The following is a 14504-nucleotide window of genomic DNA, read 5'->3' as shown; positions in this document are numbered from 1 at the left end:
ACCATAAACGGCCCCTCGTATGGCCGCTGCAGCGGCGGCCGATGCCCGCCCCTTCGTACAAACACAAACTTACAGTTCTGTAGGTCTTTGGGTACGCAGGTCGGGTGCCGCCCGTGCTGTGAAGTGGGTATGGGGGCCAGGTTACCGAGCTTCTCGCGTAGTCTGCCCGGGACTGCTGCGGGTTCTTCCTCTTGCCCCCTTGGGGCTGGTAGGAACCCCGGGGATGACCAGGGGCGCGCCGTATACCAACTCGGCCGACGAGGCGTGCAGGTCGTCCTTGGGCGCTGTGCGGATGCCGAGTAGGACCCAGGGAAGCTCGTCTGCCCAGTTGGCTCCTCGCAGGCGGGCCATGAGGGCCGACTTCAGGTGACAGTGGAAACGCTCCACTAGCCCGTTCGACTGTGGGTGGTAGGCAGTTGTGTGCTGCAGCTGAGTCCCCAAAAGGCTGGCCATAGCTGACCACAGGCTGGAGGTGAACTGGGCGCCTCTGTCGGAGGTAATGTGGGCAGGTACACCAAAGCGAGATTTCCAGGTGGCGATCAGGGCTCGGGCGCAAGATTCGGAGGTGGTGTCGGTGAGCAGGACCGCCTCTGGCAATCTTGTGAACCGGTCCACAATAGTCAGGAGGTGCCGCGCTCTCCGCGACACTGGCAGGGGGCCCACGATATCCACATGAATGTGGTAGAAACGCCGGTGGGCGGGATGGAACTGCTGCGGTGGGGCTTTGGTGTGCCGCTGCACCTTGGCCGTCTGGCAGTGCATGCATGTTTTGGCCCATTCACTGACCTGTTTGCGGAGTCTGTGCCAAACGAACCTGCTGGAAGCCATCCGGACAGTTGTCCAGATGGAGGGATGTGCCAAGTTATGAATGGAGTCGGAAACTCGGCGCCGCCATGCTGTCGGGACGACTGGACGGGGCTGGCCGGTGGCGACGTCACAGAGTAGGGTCCTCTCACCTGGGCCTACGGGGAGGTCCTGGAGCTGCAAACCGGAGACTGCGGTTCTGTAACTCGGGATCTCCTCATCCGCCTGCTGCGCCTCTGCCAGTGCCTCAAAGTCTACCCCTTGGGAAAGGGCATGAACGGTAGGGCGAGAGAGCGCATCTGCCACGACATTGTCCTTACCCGAGACGTGCCAGACATCCGTCGTGTATTCAGAGATGTAGGACAGGTGGCGTTGCTGGCGGGACGACCAGGGGTCGGACGCTTTCGTAAACGCAAAGGTAAGCGGTTTGTGGTCCGTGAACGCGGTGAAGGGCCGACCTTCTAGGAAGTACCTGAAATGCCGGATTGCCAGGTAGAGCGCCAACAGTTCCCGGTCGAAAGCACTGTACTTGAGCTCGGGTGGCCGCAGGTGTTTGCTGAAAAACGCCAGGGGTTGCCAGCGACCTGCAATGAGTTGCTCCAGCACCCCACCGACTGCCGTGTTTGATGCGTCCACTGTGAGGGCGGTAGGGGCGTCCATTCTGGGATGTACTAGCATTGCGGCGTCCGCCAAAGCTTCCTTCGTTTGAACGAAAGCGGCGGCGGACTCCTCATCCCAGGTAATGTCCTTGATCGGACTCGACATCAGGGCGAACAGGGGGCGCATGATCCGGGCAGCTGAAGGGAGGAAGCGGCGGTAGAAATTGACCATACCTACGAATTCCTGAAGGCCTTTGATCGTGGTGGGTGGGGGAAAGAGGCGGACCGCATCTACCGTAGCGGGCAGAGGTGTTGCCCCGTCTTTAGTAATCCTGTGGCCCAGGAAGTCAATGGTATCGAGTCCGAACTGGCATTTGGCGGGGTTGATTGTAAGACCGTACTCACTCAGTCGGGCGCAGAGTTGACGGAGGTGGGACAGATGCTCCTGACGACTGCCGCTGGCTATGAGGATGTCATCCAAATAGATGAACGCAAAGTCCAGGTCCTGTCCCACCGCGTCCATTAACCGCTGGAACGTCTGTGCGGCATTCTTCAGGCCGAACGGCATGCGGAGGAACTCGAAAAGGCCGAAAGGGGTGATGAGAGCCGTTTTGGGGACGTCGTCAGGATGCATCGGGATTTGATGGTACCCTTGGACGAGGTCCACCTTGGAGAAGATCCGTGCGCCGTGCAGGTTTGCTGCAAAGTCCTGAATGTGCGGCACAGGGTAGCGGTCCGGTGTGGTAGCCTCGTTCAGCCTGCGGTAGTCGCCGCACGGTCTCCAGCCTCCCGTTGCTTTGGGCACCATGTGCAGGGGGGAGGCCCATGGGCTGTCGGACCGCCAGATGATCCCCAATTCCTCCATCCTCTGGAACTCCTCCTTCGCCAGTCGGAGCTTGTCCGGGGGAAGCCGCCGAGCGCGGGCGTGGAGGGGTGGTCCCTGGGTCGGGATGTGGTGCTGTACGCCGTGCCTGGGCATGGCCGCTGTGAACTGCGGTGCCAGAACCGATGGGAACTCCGCCAGGACCCTGGTGAAGTCGTTGTCGGACAGCGTGATGGAGCCGAGGTGAGGGGCTGGCAACTGGGCTGCACCCAGGGAGAACGTCTGAAAGGTCTCGGCATGTACCAGTCTCTTCCTGGGCAGGTCGACCAGTAGGCTGTGAGCCCGCAAAAAATCCGCACCCAGAAGCGGTTGGGCTACGGCGGCCAGTGTGAAGTCCCACATGAACTGGCTGGAGCCGAACTGTAGCTGCACCTGACGGGTGCCATAGGTCCTTACTGTGCTGCCATTCACGGCCCTCAGGGGGGGACCCGGTGCCCTGCTGCGGGTGTCGTAACTCGTCGGAGGTAAAACGCTGATCTCAGCCCCAGTATCGACCAAAAACCGGTGTCCCGACCTTCTATCCCACACATACAGGAGGCTATCCCGATGGCCAGCCGCCGTAGCCATCAGCGGCGGCTGGCCCTGGCGTTTCCCGGGAACTTGCAGGGCGGGCGACAACGGCAGGCTTCTGCGCCCCACCGCTGGTGGTAGAAGCACCAGTGTTCATTGGGCTCTGCGGCCGGGCCTGGACTGGTTTGCTGCTGGGAGCGTGGCTGGGAGATCTGTGCGATGGACGCCCCGCTCACCTTTTTGGTGTTCCACAGCAAGTCCGCCTGGGCTGCCACCTTCCGGGGGTCACTGAAATCCGCGTCGGATAGCAGCAGGCGTATGTCCTCGGGCAGCTGCTCCAGGAATGCCTGCTCAAACATGAGGCATGTGTGTCCGTCGGCCAGAGACAACATCTCATTCATTAAAGCCGATGGAGGTCTGTCGCCCAAGCCATCCAGGTGCAGTAAACGGGCAGCCCGCTCCCCGCTCGCGCCGTGAGAGTCCGAAAGTCCTGAGGAGCAGGGCTTTGAATTCCGTGTACTTGCCGTCTGCCGGGGGCGACTGTACGAATTCCGCGACCTGGGCCGCTGTGTCCTGGTCGAGGGAGCTCACCACGTAGTAGTAGCGGGTGTCTTCTGAGGTGATCTGGCGAACGTGGAATTGGGCTTCGGCTTGCTGGAACCATAGGTCCGGGCACTGTGTCCAGAAACCCGGCAGTTTCAACGAAACCGCATGAACAGAGGCGGCGTCGGTCATTTCTGGTCCAAAAATCGTTTGGACCGTCGGGGTCACCAATTGTAGCGGTGTGCTACACGCAGCGCTAAAATTACGACACAGAGTCGGTAACTGCAGTCGAAGGAAAAAACTTTATTCGAAAACTTCAGCCTCACTTTTAAGCCTCCCTCAACCGGCCCCCCATGGCGCAGAGGCTCCAAAGCTCTGTGCTCGCAAACCCCCGTAGGCTATCTAATTGTGAGTCGGTTCGGATGCGCCAGGAAGTGGGTCGCCACAGTATTTAAACATAGTTACCTTTGAATTGATAATGTAGCAGAAATTGCTTTAAGAGTTATTCCGGACTTAATATGAGGATCATAAAGTCATGAAGAAATAGCATCAAACAGGCCCTTCAGCCACAGTCAATGTTGACCATCAAGCACCCATTTTTCACTAATTCTACCCTAATTCATTTAATTTGTCCCACATTTCCCTCAATTCTACCCAGATTTTACCACTCATCTATATAGGAGACAGTTATTGTGGCTAATTAATCTACTAGTTCTCACATCTTTTGGACCTGGAGAAATCCATGAGGTCACAGGGAGTACTTGCAAATCCCACACAGATCAGAACTGAACCTAGATCAGTGTTGACCATAAGACCATACAACATAGGAGCAGACTTAGGCCATTTGGCCCATCAAGTCTGCGCCGACATTCAATCATGGCTGATCTTTTTCTGTCCTCTCCTCAGTCTTCTCCCCTTTGATGCCATGTCCAATCAAGAGCCTATCAACCTCTGCCTTAAACACACCCAACAACTTGGCCTCCACAGCTTCCTGTGGTGATACATTCCACAAATTCACTACCCCCTGGCTAAAGAAATTTCTCCCTATCTCTGTTCTAAATGGACGCCCCCCCCCCCACCATCCTGAGGCTGTTCCCTCTTGGCCTAGACTCCCCCACCATGGGAAACATCCTTTCCACATCTACCGTGTCTAGGCCTTTCAACATTCAGAAGGATTCAATAAGATCCCTCCTCATCCTCCTAAATTACAGCAAGTACAGATCCAGAGCTAACAAACATTCCTCTTGAAATTAATGCTAATATGTCATTTTCTTTCCTCACCAATGACTCTACCTGCAAGTTAACCTTTAGGTTGTTCTGCACAAGGACTCTCAAGTCCCTTTTGCATCTCAGATTTTTGGATTTTCTCCCCATTTAGAAAATAGTCTGCACATTTATTTCAACTACCAAAGTGCATTTTCCAACATTGTATTTCATTTGCCACTTTCTTGCCCATTCTCCTAATCTGTTGAAGTCCTTCTGCAGCCTACTGTTTCCTCAACATTACCTGCCCCTCCACCATTCTTTGTATCATCTGCAAACTTGGCAACAAAGCCATCTTTTCCATCATCTAAATCATTGATATACAGCATAAAAAGAAGTGGCCACAACACCAACCCCTGCAGAACACCACTAGTCACTGGCAGCCAACCAGAAAAGGGTCCTTTTATTCCCACTTGCTGCCACCTACCAATGAGTCAATGCTCTGTATTGTAGCTATGAGGTAGTAGACCCAGTGGATCCAACTTCGAATATACAGTCCAAACAGGATTTTGGGTTAGCTTCTTATTGAAATTTGAGCAAGTCAAGATCAAAAGCTAACAATATAAATACTAATGTAACATTATTATATCCCTTTAAACTTCTAAAATTAACATTCTAAAAGTCATCTCTGGTCAGTAGCCATATAGAACATTTAGTGCCATTGAATAGGCTTCAATACTTAATGAACTGAACTTTTGCTATATGTAGTGATCTTTCACTTATTAAATTTGTTCAGTATTTCACCAATACAATAAGATTTCAGGACCTTTTTCAATGTTTGAGGGCATTCTGGGTTGTTAATGAATAAAGCAAATATCAACTCACATGTTGTAAATGACATGAAGCACAAACCAACTTAAAGCCTTGAATATATTTGCATGAATCAAGTAGGTTATTTTCCCCAAAATAAGGATCTATTGGAGAAGGTAGTGAATTGTCTACCAGATGGGAAGGTATGTATTTCTGTTGGAGGTTCTGCAAAGACAAGTATTATTAACCTGATAGGAACATCACATATTTTATCCTCCAAATGGCAGTCACGGTCATCAGCATGTTATGGGACCCCATAATCCTCTTATCTGTCATTCCAGAGGTCTTTCTGAAGGCCCGTATGGTGGCACAGCTGTTAGTGCTGTTGCCTTACATCTCCAGAGATCATGTTGAATCTTAACTTTCAGTGCTGTCTGTTCAGAGTTTGTACATTTTCTTTGTAACCATGTGGATTTCTTCCTAATGTTTTTGTTTCCTCCTACTATCCAAAATCAAGTTGGGTACTATAAATTACTAATTTTATACTATAAATTACTCCTTATTCCAAAAAGGAATCAATAAGAAATTAATTGGCATATATACAAGAGGATAATTTGCAAAAAGTAGAATGATATTAGGTGTAGTAATGGGACTGATGGGATTGCTTCCCTGAATACTTGCATTGACCTGATAGACCAAATGGCCTCTGTTATTTCTCTGTCATTGTAAGTGTAAGGTACCAGATAAATCACTTATGAAGTTCCTCTTGTGTACCAATACAAGCATTTGAAACTAATTATATTCATATCCAGAGAAAATTAGAGGTAAATGTGAGATGTATTTTAACAATATTCAGAGTAATTTGGTTGGAATACGTTTACTAATAGTATCATAACTTTCAGAATAATTTTCAGGTTGCTATCAACATTTTGTAATTATTTTTCAGAAAGTTTAAGAAGGTCAATAAAGGGGATTTGACATTTCCTGTGGAGAAACCAGATTGTTCTTGAGTAAGCTGTTCAGATCCATAACAGGGTAAACACTGAGAGGAAATTGCATTCTCATTTTCCTCCACTCAACATCATGAAGTACTTTACAGCAATATTTACAACAAAAAAGATAAGAAACTTTTATCAGAGTCAATTGGATGTCTAATCATAAAACTAGTGGAAGTCAATGAACTATCCTAACAGTTTCTATTTGAGCTTGTTGGTACAGAGAACATTAATTAATAGATAATAGTGGGTAGGGACTCCCAACTGAGAAGATACTGGCCTGGAGCAAGGTGAGTGACTGATGAACAACCATCATTACGTCAGCCTGATATTTGGTGAATAACAGCCCATCTGGCTCTCCAAATTTTATCTATCATGCTTCAGGTTGTTGTAATAAATGGAACTGTTTCCCTGATATAACAGACTCAGATGCTTGGTGTAATACTGTGCAGTGTGCAAATGTAAGAGCCTAAAGCGAGAGGCCGATGACTTCTGTGCAGAGCTGAGAATGAGTCCTCACCTCCTTGGAACTGATATGCTTCATCACAGTTTGAAATCCTCTTACTTGCACAGGTGACCAAGACTTTCCTGTATGATATAAACTCCCATTTTAATTATGTGATAAAACACTAGCACTTATGCCACATCACTGAGGGTTTACGGGCTCAATGTTAGGACAGCAAAAACATAGTGACTTACATCTGCTTTGTATAGGCTTGGTTAGGTTGTTATGCAATTCTTATAGAATTTTATTCATGAACTAAAATCAATGTGGAGTAAGTAAACTTAAACATATATATATATTTTGCAAATCTTTGTAGGATTATTGTGCAGCAAATCTGAATGTGCGTTTGCAAAATAACTTTGTTTGTTTATATGACTTGGATGTTGTGGCTTTATTTGTCAGACTACAGATTTTTAGTTGATGGAATGCCTGTAGGAAATAGTTAGATAAAAACAATCTGTAAATGGCAAACTGAAGTGCTTTTAGAATATCTAAGTGGTTTGGGATCACCAGTGCAGAATTCCATGTTCAATTGTATATTTCACAAAGAAGTGCAGATAACTTTCATACCTCAAAAATTTCTTGACCTCCTTTCTTTTTCCACTGATCAACAGGAGCAGCAGTTGGATCCTGAAAGATACAGGTGCTGCTAGCTAAGATTGCTCATCATCTTATACTCAACCAACTTAGAACATTCAATAAGACAAATTGGATTTGGAGCTGATTAGACTGTGTTTCATATATAGTATTTGCATTGCACAACTTATATTGGGGAAACCAACAGAATTAGGATAATGCTGAATAATGTAACAAAAAAATGAAGTCTTTGTGAATAAGGAACAGTTACAACTTGTTCTGCTGAAGAGAGTATTATGATAATGAGCCACCAAAAGCCAAATATTAATTAATTTGGTCTTCCACCCAGCAATAGCTAGAAACCTTTTCCAGAAAGTCTTTAATCGTTATACTTTAGTCCTTAAAATATTTACTTTTACTAACTTGGCTTTTAAAGCATTTTTGTTGTTAATTTTCAATGTAGAATATAAATATAAAATAGAATTACATAAATAAAGCTACCATTGTAAAATTCTGCACAATATTTTCCCAGTATCTGTAAAAACATAAATAAAAAAGAAAAGGAGATCATTCAGCTACTTGCTCTGGCATTCCATTCCATTGCTGCTTTCATATTTAGTCTCTACTCGATTTGTTTTCTTGATCTCCACAAACCTTAGTTTCCCTGTAGTCTAAAACATCTTCCATTATGTCTACTCAACCTTGAAAAATGCTTAATGATTCAAATTGGAAGATACATTGTCCAATAGATTCGGATCATGCAGCTTTTAAACTTGGGCACTGTTCACAAGTATCACATATGGCAGACTGATAAAAAGATAATTGGCACTATAATGTTGTTAATGGATATTTCAAAGATCAAACAGAAAGAGTAAGAATAGATGAATGCAGACAATGGAGATGGCAGCTGCTAGAATATGAAGCTAAGATCAGAACTCTGGAAGAACTCAACAGTTCAAGTAGCATCTGTGGAGGAAAAAGTTGTAAGTCGATACTTTGCATTGAGTCCTTGTATCAGGTCTGAAGGGAAGAGGAAAGATTACCAGTGTAGAGCTGTTTACACTGGCCCGGATTGGAGGCAAGAGCCATTTTCACATTCTCCGTGATGTTCTCTCCTCTCTCTATATAGTGCTGAGGCTATGAAGGATGCCCCGGCTGTTGTGCTCCATGCCCGCTAATTTGACGAACCAATAAACAATGCTTTGGGCCTAATCTGGGCTATTCTATAGTTTAGATCTGAGGACTCAATTTTTGATTTGGATTGTTGTTTGCTTCAATTGATTACATGATTTGTGGTTTCTTTTCTTTCTTTTGCTTATCAGCTGTTGGTCTTTTATTTTTTTTTCTTTAATTGGGTTCTTTCGGGTTTCTTGCTTTATGGCTACTTACAAGCAAGCACATCTCAAGGTTGTATAATTTATACATGCTTTGATAATAAATGGACTTCAAACTTTGAATATGAGGGAAGTGGTGGGAAAGAAGCTGATTGGTGAAAGATGGAATCTGACTGGGAGGAGATGATTGGTGGATAGAAAGAGTTGCGGTTAGGAAAGCTGAACAAAGGGAGAAGGAGATCAGGCGGATGGGTATGTGTGTGAGAGAGGAGAGAGAGAGGAGAGCAAGAGGGGTCTGGGTAATGTGAAGTTAGAAAATTCAATGTCATCTTGTGTTGGACCTGTAAGTAGATCAATGAGATCTGTTTTATGATTTTCACAATGTTGAGAATATGATTCATTCCATTTTTGGCTACTCTTCCTATAGATCTACATTGAACTATGGATCCACCTCAACTTCCTTAGCTTTTACCTCCAACTTTACAGCCTACAGAATTTCTGTGCTCCTCTCTTTCTGGCCTATTGATTATTACGGGTTTATTTAGAACAACATTGGTATCCACGTTTTTAGCTGCTAAAGTCCTAAGCTCTTAAATTCCATTCATAGACCTTTTCACTTTTCTGAACTCAGTTACCATGCCCTTGAAACCACTCCCATGGTATCTCCTTGAGGCTTGTGTCAAATGTTATCCAGCAGCACACTTCTTAATCACATGTGGTGTTTTTGCTAAATTAAGGACACTAGACATGAATAATTCACTATTGCTGATGTTTCTGAGTGCAACAAAATCCTTTAGTTCAGACCATATTTAAGAGCAAAATAAATATTGAAAGTAAGCCTATTAGAAGCTAGTACTTATTCAACCACAAACCTTGTTCATGAACATGGTGACTCTGTAGTCTAGATGAGGAGATTATTTCAACAAACACCTTTGCTCCATCCATAGTAATAGCCAGGATCTCCGGGTGGCCAGCCATCGTGGTGGTCTCCAAACTGATAGTATGAAAATTAATTTCTCTGACTTCCTGTAACCACCTGCCTCTATCCCTTATCCCAACAACCCCATCACCCCTTCTCTTTCCCATTCCCCCACCCTCTTGGTCTGCCCATCACCCACACATTCCTCCCTCCAGTTCCCCTCCTCCTTCCCTGTTTTCCATGGTCCACCATCTTCTCTTACCAGATCCCGTCTTCTTCAGCCCTTTGTCACTTCCACCTATTACCTTTTGCTTCTTACATGACTCCCACTCTCTGCCTCTCACCTGCCCAATGTTCCCTCTCAGTTGGATCTACCTAAAACCTCCTTGCTCTTGATCCACCCCGTCCTCCACTTTTTTATACTGCTCTTTTTCTTAAAAGTCCTGATGAAGGGTGTCGACTCAAGATATCAAATGCCCATTTTCCTTCATAAATGCTGCCTGACCCAGTGAGTTCCTGTCGTGTTTTGTGTGTTGCTCCAGCATCTGCAGTCTCCATTGTCAATCTCTAGTCCAGTTTTATGTTCTTTGTAAGGATTTATTTTCCCAATTCAGTGGACTAATTGAAGTCTTGATATGATTTCTGCAATAAAATTTGTAGCTCACAAAGTATATTATTAGTATATATTGTCCCATGTGACTGACTTATTTCTTGCATGGTTTAGAAATCTGTAGAAATTGGATCCATTTTCATACAATTTTCTTGTATAGATCATGCATAAAAATGGTTCCACCAAAGGGTAGACTGAACCAGCAATAATTTCTGGATGAAATGGTTTCTACTGGAAAATTCACTTGGAAGCTTCCAAGTCAGTTCACCTTAGTTCACCTCCTGTGAATGTTTTCAGTCATACACATAACTACATCACAGATTACGTACTCCCACACCAACATAAATCTGAGCTTCAGAGTGCAACTTACATGCAAGCTACCACCTTCACCGGGCACACACAGATAAAGAAGGAGCCAGTCATGCAGACGCGAGTAATGAGACACAAGTTAAAAGGTCTGCACTGTGATATCCATGAGTACACATGCCAACTGTAAGTCTCAGTTTTGAATTTTCAGGATTATAGAAACTGGATCAGTAATGCTCCTGTAACTATTTACAGCTTCTTTGTTGAAATCATATCTTTGCTGCCTGCTGAGAACATCAACCTACTCCTTGTGATGGCAAGGTAGCATTTGCAGCATGAGACAGCTGACCTTTGGACTGAGAATGTGTGGACACGCAGGAGCTGTCCCTCCGACCTGCATTTTTCCTTACCTCCCTGGCAACTTTTTAAACAGTTTTTTTGTGACTAACCATGGGTAAATAATTAACTGAAGTGCTTCCCAGTGTTCAGTTTTGTAAAGATAAGGCATGGCAAGTTCTTCATTCAGCTCACAAAAGGAACCATGCATTTTAGCACACAGATTTGTCTGCAAAACCTCCATCATCATGTGTCATTGTATGTTTGCCCATTTTCACTAGGATCTGATTATATGATGGCTTTATTCACAGCTCATTTCGTAAACCTAAAGAGGGTGAAATCCAGTTTCAAGGCAATGATAACAGTGTGGATATGATTATGGAAATTGTTTCTTCACAGCAGGATTCATTTTTATTCATTGTCACACAGGCATAATTTTTCAGTTCAAAAGAAGCAATCTGTACTCCACCAGCTCTTCCAGCTTGTTCATGCCGTCTTGCTAAATCTCCATTATCTTTTTCTCAAAATACTAAAGTTTCCTATTCTCAAAGATTACATTTTATTAAACCTTTGATTGAGAACACTAAGATTCATTGTATGAGTAAATATTATGCAATGAGCATTATACAATTCTAGTTGCAGTTGGCTTACAGCTAAGCTTCTAATTGCTGACTAATGGTATTGTCATTATCATCAGTGGATGCACATAAAACTACGGTGATTAGTAATCATTCTCTCTTAAAGTTTTCTCAATTTCTCCTTTAAATCTATTCAATATTTTATGGATATCTCCATTAGTTACCCAATTTGTTAACTTTCAGTATGTAATGTAGACACTACTCTGACTAGCATCACTTTATGAACATACACTAATCTATGTTGTAAAAAATACTACTTATAACAATGATTAGTGAAGCACAGAGAGATCTGTATTTACTGACAAGTACCTTTATCGTTTAAACTAATAAGTATGTGAATTCATGCACTGAATACCTTGTGTGCACACTTGCTAGGTATCCCTGAATCTCCTGAATGGTCAAAGGCCTCCTAAACCAGAAGAAGAGGGCCTTTAAAGATGGCGATCAGTTGGAGCTTAAAAGAGTTCAGAAGGAACTCAGAGTACAGATCAGGGGGGCAAAGGAGCAGTATAGGAGGAAGCTAGAAGAAAAGCTGCAGAACAAAAGCATGAAGGAGGTGTGGGACGGGATGAAGATCATCACCGGATGCGGTGCAAAGCGGGGGGCAAACATAAGTGGAGATGTGGAGAAAGCGAACCAGCTGAATAACTTCTTCAATAGGTTCGATAGCACAATCTCATCCTCACCACAGAACTCCACACCAGGCTTGTCTCTCTACTCGTCCTCCCTCTCACTTCCCTCACAGGAAAATAGCCACTCACAGGAGACCTTACCCATGCCCAAGATTATGGCTGCACAGGTGAAAGGTCAACTGAGGAAGATCTGTACCAGCAAGGCGGCTGGACCGGATGGAGTATACCCACGATTACTGAGGGCCTGTGTGTCTGAGCTGGGAGAACCCCTACAGCGCATCTTCAACATGAGCCTGGAGCAGAGGAGGGTACCCAGACAGTGGAAAACATCCTGTATTGTCCCGGTACCTAAGAATCCACAACCAAGGGAGATGAATGACTTCAGACCTGTTGCTTTGACGTCGCACGTGATGAAGACCATGAAGCGGCTGATAATACAGAATCTAAGGCCACAAACCAGGCACGCCCGGGATCCTCTTCAGTTTGCGTATCAGGAGAAGGTGGGAGTGGAGGATGCTATCACGTACTTGCTGCACAAATCCCTCTCTCACCTAGACAGGGTCAGTGGTGCTGTGAGGATTACATTCCTGGACTTCTCTAGTGCCTTTAACACCATCCAGCCCAGGATCTTAAGGCACAAACTAACAGAGATGGGAGTAGACTCACACATGGTGGCTTGGATAACGGACTACTTGACAGACAGACCTCAGTATGTACGGTTGGGAGACTGTAGGTCTGACACGGTGGTCAGCAGCACAGGAACGCCGCAGGGGACCGTGCTCTCCCTGTTCACCCTTACACATCAGACTTCCAATATAACTCGGAGTCCTGCCATGTGCAGAAGTTCGCTGATGACACGGCCATAGTGGGGTGTGTCAGGAATGGTCAGGAGGAAGAGTATAGGCAACTGATACAGGACTTCGTGATATGGTGCAACTCAAACTACCTGCGTCTCAATATCACCAAGACCAAGGAGATGGTGGTGGACTTTAGGAGATCTAGGCCTCATATGGAGCCAGTGATCATTAATGGAGAATGTGTGGAGCAGGTTAAGACCATAGGTATCTGGGAGTGCAGTTAGACGAGAAGCTAGACTGGACTGCCAACACAGATGTCCTGTGCAGGAAAGCACAGAGTCGACTGTACTTCCTCAGAAGGCTGGCGTCCTTCAATGTTTGTAGTGAGATGCTGAAGATGTTCTATCGGTCAGTTATGGAGAGCGCCCTCTTCTTTGTGGTGGCGTGCTGGGGTGGCAGCATTAAGAAGAGGGACGCCTCACGTCTTATTAAGCTGGTAAGGAAGGCGGGCTCTGTCGTGGGCACAGAACTGGAGAGTATGACATCAGTGGCAGAGTGGAGGGCGCTGAGTAGGCTACAGTCAATCATGGTAAACCCTGAACATCCTCTGCACAGCACCATCCAGAGACAGAGAAGCAGCTTCAGCGGCAGGTTGCTGTCAATGCAATGCCCCTCAGACAGGATGAAGAGATCATTACTCCCCAACGCCATTCGGCTCTACAATTCAACCACCAGGGGCAAGACATGTTAAAGTGCCGGGGTTAGGACTAAGCTTAAGTTACCACTCAATGCACTTTAGTAAACTATTTAAGAACTTTTTAAAAGCTATTTATTAATGCTTTTTGGGAGGGTGAGTTTAGATGCATATCATATTTATACTGAGTTAAATACTGTATGTAATTAGTTTTGCTACAATAAGTGTATGGGACACTGGAAAAATGTTGAATTTCCCCTTGGGGATGAATAAAGTATCTATCTATCTATCTATCTATCTATCTATCTATCTATCTATCTATCTATCTATCTATCTATCTATCTATCTATCTATCTATCTATCTATCTATCTATCTATCTATCTATCTATCTATCTATCTATCTATCTATCTATCTATCTATCTATCTATCTATCTATCTATCTATCTATCTATCTATCTATCTATCTATCTATCTATCTATCTATCTATCTATCTATCTATCTATCTATCTATCTATCTATCTATCTATCTATCTATCTATCTATCTATCTATCTATCTATCTATCTATCTATCTATCTATCTATCTATCTATCTATCTATCTATCCCAAAGGTATTACATGGGCAAGGGAGTTTACGCTGGCCAGGCATTCCTCATTGTCCCAATTCACTTGCCACGTGTTTCACACAGGGTCGCTTACGCTTGTATCTGCAATGGTTATTCTTCAAAGTTACAGCTACAGGCACACGCAAAGCATCCACTTTTATATACGTTACTTATCAATTCAAATATTGCATTCCAGTGTCCTT

General features: G+C 45.1%; 1 protein-coding gene across 3 annotated transcripts in view; it reads left to right on the top strand.

The window, feature by feature from the left end:
- The window catches only part of rgs7bpa (regulator of G protein signaling 7 binding protein a), a 73104-nt gene that overhangs the window by 42397 nt on the left and 16203 nt on the right, over positions 1-14504 (top strand). The window lies entirely within an intron of this gene.

This window comes from Hypanus sabinus, chromosome 14 (assembly GCF_030144855.1).
Source record: "Hypanus sabinus isolate sHypSab1 chromosome 14, sHypSab1.hap1, whole genome shotgun sequence".
NCBI lineage: Eukaryota > Metazoa > Chordata > Chondrichthyes > Myliobatiformes > Dasyatidae > Hypanus > Hypanus sabinus.
The sequence above is the reverse complement of the archived record's forward strand: the minus strand, read 5'-3'. Positions and strand labels throughout refer to the sequence as shown.